The following is an 8,119-nucleotide window of genomic DNA, read 5'->3' on the forward strand; positions in this document are numbered from 1 at the left end:
TGCAGACTGTAAGGCAGCTCTTCATTATGCTCAGTTTATAGCTGAGGACAGTAAGGCTCTGAGTGTCCCACCACTTGCCAGGTCACCCGGCTAATGTGTCACAGAGCCAGGCTTTCAATCCTGTTCTACTGGATGGGCAGGCCCAGGTTCTGAACCACCCTGCATCCTGTCAACCAAACTGAGGACTGCCTCCTCCCACGGCCCACAGGAGTCCTCAGACCAGCCCCAGCAGTCCCGAGCAGAGCTGGCCTTTCTCTTTGGCCTCCTCGGGAGTTTACCAACAGGACAGCCCCCAGATTAGAGGGGCACAGTCTAACCCTGTGCACCACACCCTCGCCACCCTGGCATGCACTCAAAGTCCCTAGGAAAAATCTCTTCCCCTCTTCAGGCCTGTTTCTCTGAAATTTGTCAGCTGCCGCCCTCTAGAAGTTCGTTCACGCATTTCAAGGACTGTTCAAGTTCCTAGGTGGTTGCCAGACCATGTCTCGGCATCAGGGGTGAAGAGAGAAGGATAAAGCATAAGAAGGGCGACACCTTGGAGAAACTGTTATTGCCGTGGATGCTGTGAGACTCCTCGATCCTTAAGATGCAAAGAAGAAAGACAAATGGACTCAAAGTAGAAGTGACAGTTTGGTCTTCAAAACCTCTGAGAGGAGCCACTCATTGTGTATTAGAGGCTCCGAGGTCAGGGGCGGTGGCCGAGAGCTCCAGGCTGCCACTGCGCAGGAGTGGCGAGAGGAGCTATCCCTCGCCTGAGGTCAGGGGTGGCGGCCGAGAGGAGCTACCCTTGCCCGAGGTCAGGGGAGGCGGCCGAGAGGAGCTACCCCTCGCCCGAGGTCAGGGGAAGTGGCCGAGAGGAGCTACCCCTCGCCTGAGGTCAGGGGCGCGGCCGAGAGGAGCTACCCCACGCCTGAGGTCAGGGCCAGCAGCCGAGAGGAGCTACCCCACATCCAAGTGGCAGTGGCTGCGCGGGCGCAGGAGGGCCGAGAGGAGCTACTCCACATTCAAGGTCAGGAGGGGTGGCCATGAGGAGATACCCCTTGTCCAAGGTAAGGAACAGCGGCTGCACTTTGCTGGAGCAGCCGTGAAGAGATACCCCACGACCAAGGTAAGAGAAACCCAAGTAAGATGGCGGGTATTGCGAGAGGGCATCAGAGGGCAGGCACACTGAAATCACAATCACAGAAAACTAGTCGATCTGATCACACGGACCACAGCCCTGTCTAACTCAATGAAACTAAGCCATGCCGTGTGGGGCACCCAAGACGGGCGGGTCATGGTGGAGAGGTCTGACAGAATGTGGTCCACTGGAGAAGGGAATGGCAAACCACTTCAGTATACTTGCCTTGAGAACCCCATGAACAGGATGAAAAAGCAAAATGATAGGATACTGAACGAGGAACTCCCCAGGTCGGTAGGTGCCCAATATGCTACTGGAGATCGGTGGAGAAATAACTCCAGAAAGAATGTAGGGATGGAGCCAAAGTTAAAACAATACCCAGTTGTGGATGTGACCAATGATAGAAGCTAGATCCGATGCTGTAAAGAGCAATATTGCATAGGAACCTGGAATGTTAGGTCCACGAATCCAGGCAAATTGGAAGTGGTCAAACAGGAGATGACAAGAGTGAACGTCAACATTCTTGGAATCAGTGAACTAAATGGACTGGAATGGGTGAGTTTAACTCAGATGACCATTATATCTACTACTGTGGGCAGGAATCCCTTAGAAGAAATGGAGTAGCCATCATGGTCAACAAAAGAGTCCGAAATGCAGTACTTGGATGCAATCTCAAAAATGACAGAATGATCTCTGTTCGTTTCTATTCAATATTACAGTAATCCAAGCCTCTGCCCCAACCAGTAACGCTGAAAAAGCTGAAGTTGAACGGTTCTATGAAGACCTACAAGACCTTTTAGAACTAACACCCCAAAAGATGTCCTTTTCATTATAGGGGACTGGAATGCAAAAGTAGGAAGTCAAGAAACACCTGGAATAACAGACAGATTTGGCCTTAGAGCACGAAATGAAGCAGGGCAAAGGCTAATAGAGTTTTGCCAAGAGAACGCACTGGTCATAGCAAACACCCTCTTACAACAACACAAGAGAAGATTCTACACGTGGACATCACCAGATAGTCAACACCGAAATCAGATTGATTATATTCTTTGCAGCCAAAGATGGAGAAGCTCTATACAGTCAGCAAAAACAAGACCAGGAGCTGACTGTGACTCAGATCATGAACTCCTTATTGCCAAATTCAGACTTAAATTGAAGAAAGTAGAGAAAACCACTAGACCATTCAGGTATGACCTAAATCATATCCCTTATGATTATACAGTGGAAGTGAGAAATAGATTTAAGGGACTAGATCTGATAGGTAGAGTGCCTGATGAACTATGAATGGAGGTTCATGGCATTGTACAGGAGACAGGGATCAAGACCATCCCCATGGAAAAGAAATACAAAAAAGCAAAATGGCTGTCTGGGGAGGCCTTACAAATAGCTGTGAAAAGAAGAGAAGCGAAAAGCAAAGGAGGAAAGGAAAGATATAAGGATCTGAATGCAGAGTTCCAAAGAATAGCAAGGAGAGATAAGAAAGCTTTCCTCAGCGATCAATGCGATGAAATAGAGGAAAACAACAGAATAGGAAAGACTAGAGATCTCTTCAAGAAAATTAGAGATACCAAGAGAACATTTCATGCAAAGATGGGCTCGATAAAGGACAGAAATGGTATGGACCTAACAGAAGCAGAAGATATTAAGAAGAGGTGGCAAGAATACACAGAAGAACTGTACAAAGAAGATCTTCACAACCAAGATAGTCACGATGGTGTGATCACTCACCTAGAGCCAGACATCTTGGAATGTGAAGTCAAGTGGGCCTTAGAGAGCATCACTACAAACAAAGCTAGTGGAGGTGATGGAATTCCAGTTGAGCTATTTCAAATCCTGAAAGACGATGCTGTGAAAGTGCTGCACTCAATATGCCAGCAAATTTGGAAAACTCAGCAGTGGCCACAGGACTGGAAAAGGTCAGTTTTCATTCCAATCCCAAAGAAAGGGAATGCCAAAGAATGCTCAAACTACCGCACAATTGCACTCATCTCACAGGCTGATAAAGTCATGCTCAAAATTCTCCAAGCCAGGCTTCAGCAATATGTGAACCGTGAACTTCCAGATGTTCAATCTGGTTTTAGAAAAGGCAGAGGAACCAGAGATCAAATTGCCAACATCCGTTGGATCATGGAAAAAGCAAGAGAGTTCCAGAAAAACATCTATTTCTGCTTTATTGACTATGCCAAAGCCTTTGACTGTGTGGATCACAATAAACTGTGGAAAATTCTGAAAGAGATGGGAATCCCAGACCACCTGACCTGCCTCTTGAGAAACCTATATGCAGGTCAGGAAGCAACAGTTAGAACTGGACATGGAAGAACAGACTGGTTGCAAATAGGAAAAGGAGTACGTCAAGGTTGTATGTTGTCACCCTGCTTGTTTAACTTATATGAAGAGTACATCATGAGGAACGCTGGGCTGGAAGAAGCACGAGCTGGACTCAAGATTGCTGGGAGAAATATCAATAACCTCAGATATGCAGATGACACCACCCTTATGGCAGAAAGTGAAGAGGAACTAAAAAGCCTCTTGATGAAAGTGAAAGAGGAGAGTGAAAAGGTTGGCTTGAAGCTCACCATTCAGAAAACAAAGATCATGGCATCCGGTCCCATCACTTCATGGGAAATAGATGGGGTAACAGTGGAAACAGTGTCAGACTTTCTTTTTTTGGGCTCCAAAATCACTGCAGATGCTGATTGCGGCCATGAAATTAAAAGACACTTACTCCTTGGAAGGAAAGTTATGACCAACCTAGATAGTATATTAAAAAGCAGAGACATTACTTTGCCAACAAAGGTCCGTCTAGTCAAGGCTGTGGTTTTTCCAGTGGTCGTATGGATGTGAGAGTTGGACTGTGAAGAAAGCTGATCACTGAAGAATTGATGCTTTTGAACTGTGGTGCTGGAGAAGACTCTTGAGAGTCCCTTGGACTGCAAGGAGGTCCAACCAGTCCATTCTAAAGATCAGTCCTGGGTGTTCATTGGAAGGACTGATGTTAAAGCTGAAACTCCAATACTTTGGCTACCTCATGCGACGAGTTGACTCACTAGAAAAGACTCTGATGCTGGGGGGAATTGGCGGTGGGAGGAGAAAGGCCGACAGAGAATGAGATGGCTGGATGGCATCACCGACTCGATGGACATGAGTTTGAGTGAGCTCCGGGAGTTGGTGATGGACAGGGAGGCCTGGCGTGCTGTGATTCATGGGGTCGCAAAGAGTCGGACACGACTGAGCGACTGAACTGAATTGAGAAGTCAGAGCCTGGCATTCCAGACACCATGGAGGCAAGTCCTCAAGACACATTGTCTGGGACTTCCTCTGATGGTCCAGTGGCTAAGACTCCGCACTCCCATTGCAAGGATCCCTGGTCAGATCCCACATGCAGCAACCAAGAGTTACACATGCCCCAACTAAGACCTGGCGCAGCTGTATAAATAAATAAATATAAATATTAAAAAATATGTAAAACTGTCAATTCAAAAATGTTTTTTAAAAAAGTGAAACTCGCTCAGTCGTGTCTGACTCTCTGTGACCCCATGGACTGTACAGTCAGTGGAATTCTCCAGGCCAGAATACTGGAGTGGGTAGCCATTCCCTTCTTCAGGGGATCTTCCCAACTCAGGGATGGAACTTGGGTCTCTTGTATTACAGGCAGATTCTTTACCAATGAGCCACCAAGGAAGCCCACAAGCTTCCCTGGTTTGCAGCATGCACTGATTTCCATGTAAACACTCTCCTGTGGCCACTTTCCAGCCACTGCTGTGATGGCACCAGACCAGGAGTTGGGACAAGATGAGCAGTCAGCTCTTGCTAGCAGATAGCGTGCAAGCTGGCTCCAGTGCCCCCACCGCTGCCCAGGTGACACCTAGAGTTGTGCTTGGCACACAGTAGGCACCCAGTGAATACTTGGTGAACAAATGCTGCTGCTGCTGCTAAGTCGCATCAGTCATGTCTGACTCTGTGCGACCCCATGACGGCAGCCCACCAGGCTCCCTCATCCCTGGGATTCTCCAGGCAAGAACACTGGAGTGGGTTGCCATTTCCTTCTCCAATGCATGAAAGTGAAAAGTGAAAGTGAAGTCACTCAGTCATGTCTGACTCTTAGTGACCCCATGGACTGCAGCCCACCAGGCTCCTCCGTCCATGGGATTCTCCAGGCAAGAGCACTGGAGTGGGTTGCCACTGCCTTCTCTGGTGAACAGATGAGCCTTCTTCAACTGTCCTGTCCCGTTTGTGTACCTGCCCTGAGAGTCATTTCTATTGTAATTGAACCCGCTTTTACTGAGCACTCGATGTGAGCCATAAGGTAGGCCCAGACAACGCTACAAGATTTTATCTTCCACAGCCTGCTCACGCTGCGTGGGAATCAATCTCATGGGTGATGTGGCAGAAGCCTAACGGGTTCAGGACACGTGGGTGTCCATCCTGGGCTACCACCGTCCTGCCCGTATGCTGGGGGGCGGTCGTCCTCCCCTCTCAATTTCCCCTTTCATCAGTGGGGGGATGGGGACTCCTCTGCTGGTCCAGCAGATAAGATTGTGCTCCCAAGGCAGGTGGCCCAGATTCCATCCCTGGTCAGGGAACTGGGTCCCACATGCCGCAACTAAGAGTTCACACGCTGCAACTGAAGATCTCGCCTGCCACAACTAAGACCCGGTGCAGCCGAATAAACAGATATTTTTAAAAAGCAAACAGGGAAACAAACAGAGGGGCTGAAATCTGTTACCTACTATTGTGTAACAAGCCAGCCTCAAACCTAGTGCCTTAGGACCATCACCATTTTGTTCAAGATCTGCAACTTGGCTGGGCTCAATTCTGCTGGGTCACTGATGACTCAACTGGGCTTGTGGGGTCCCAGGCACATCCCTTAAATCTGGTACTGAGCTGGGGCTGCTGGCCCAGGTGCCACTCTCTCCTCCACGTGGCCTCCCCAGCAGAGAGGCCAAGGTTTTCATGGCCGCAGATACTCTTCAAGAGGACCAGTCCCAGTGCCCCAGGGCTCACCAAGCCTCTGCTTGCATCACATCACTCTTGTTCCACTGGCCAAAGCAGGTCACATGGCCAAGGTCAGAGCTGATGTGGGAGAGGTCTGTATAAGGGTACGGATTCCAAGAGGCACGATTCTTGGGGGCTGTGATTGTAACCATCCACTCGCTGGCCACCAGAGGAATAAGGGGTCAGGATTCCTCTGGGGGCCTTCCCAGCTCTGATGTCTGGGGTTCTGAGCTTCCTGGGACTTGTTATGCAAGAAATGAGGTTCTCAAAGATGAGTTCAGGGGGTGGAGGTGTCTACAGGACCCAGGAGCCAACTCAGCTGGGCTCCCTCTGGTCAAATTTGTGACCATTGGAGCATCAGGAAAATGACTGAGTGTAAATTATGGAATAAATAATAATCCTGGACTCCATGGTGAGGATTCAAAGAAGAGGTAAAACTCTTCACAGAATGCTATTCAGCAACAGGAATTAAATACTGATGCATACTACAAAATGGATGAAACTCAAAGGCATTATTCTGTGTAAAGAAGGCAAGCTCAAAAGATCACATTGGATGACTCTGTTTACAGGAAGTGTCCAGAAAAGGCAAGTCATGAAAGTAAACTGGTGGCAACCTGGGGGCTGGGGGATCCACTGCAGTTGAGTACTGGAGGTCTTCTGGGGGTGGTGAGAATATTCTGAGGCTATATTGTGGTAGCACCACCACTCTGATGGCAGAAAAGGAAGAGGGACTAAAGAGACTTGATGAAGGTGGTGGAAGAGTAGAGCGAAAAAGCCGACTTAAAACTCAACGTTCAGAAAACTAAGATCATGGCACCTGGTCCCATCACTTCATGGCAGATAGACGGAGAAACGATGGAAACAGTGACAGACTATTTTCTTGGGCTCCAAAATCACTGTGGACGGTGACTGCAGCTGTGAAATGAAAAGATGATTGCTCCTCAGAACAAAAGCTATGACAAACCTAGACAGCACATTAAAAAGCAGAGGCATCATTTTTCCAACAAAGGTCCATATAGTCAAAGCTATGGTTTTTCCAGTAGTCATACATAGATGGAAGAGTTGGACCATGAAGAAGGCTGAGCACCGAAGAATTGATGCTTTTGAACTGTGGTGTTGGAGAAGACTCTTGAGAGTCCCTCGGACTGCAAGGAGATCAAACCAGTCAATCTTAAAGGAAATCAACCCTGAATATTCATTGGAAGGACTGATGCTGAAGGTGAAGCTTCAATACTTTGGCCACCTGATGTGAAGAGTCGACTCACTGGAAAAGACCCTGATGCTGGGAAAGATTGAGGGCAGGAGAAGGGGACGACAGAAGAGGAGATGGTTGGACGGCATCACTGACTCACTGGACATGAATTTGAGCAAACTCCAGGAGATAGTGAAGGACAGGGAAGCCTGCCATGCTGCAGTTCATGGGTCGCAGAGTTGGACAAGACCAAGTGACTGAACATTTTGATAACAGTTTGACACCTCTGTAAAGTTACTAAAAACAATCATTTAAAGAGAGTGCATTTGATGGTATACAAATCATATCTTAATAAAGCTGTTTAAACACTTATTTGCCAGCATTGGGGGTATTAATAATTACATTTCCTTGAGTATGAAATTCGGAGACGGCAATGGCAAGCCACTCCAGTACTCTTGCCTAGAAAATCCCATGGATGGAGGAGCCTGGTAGGCTGCAGTCCGTGGGGTCGCTAAAGGTCGGACACGACTGAGCGACTTCACTTTCACTTTTCACTTTCACACATTGGAGAAGGAAATGGCAGCCCACTCCAGTGTTCTTGCCTGGAGAATCCCAGGGACGGGGGAGCCTGGTGGGCTTCCGTCTATGGGATCACACAGAGTCGGACACGACTAACGTGACTTAGCAGCAGCAGCAGAGTATGAAATTGGTAGAGGGGAAGAATCAAATACTCACCCTCTTTTTAAGTTGAACTGGGGTCTGTCTCCAGTTAATCAGGAAAAGCTTTTCAGGAATCCCAACAGATATTAGAG

The sequence above is a fragment of the Moschus berezovskii genome, chromosome 11 (assembly GCF_049115385.1).
Source record: "Moschus berezovskii isolate FMDL1 chromosome 11, NW_MosBer_1.0, whole genome shotgun sequence".
Lineage (NCBI taxonomy): Eukaryota > Metazoa > Chordata > Mammalia > Artiodactyla > Moschidae > Moschus > Moschus berezovskii.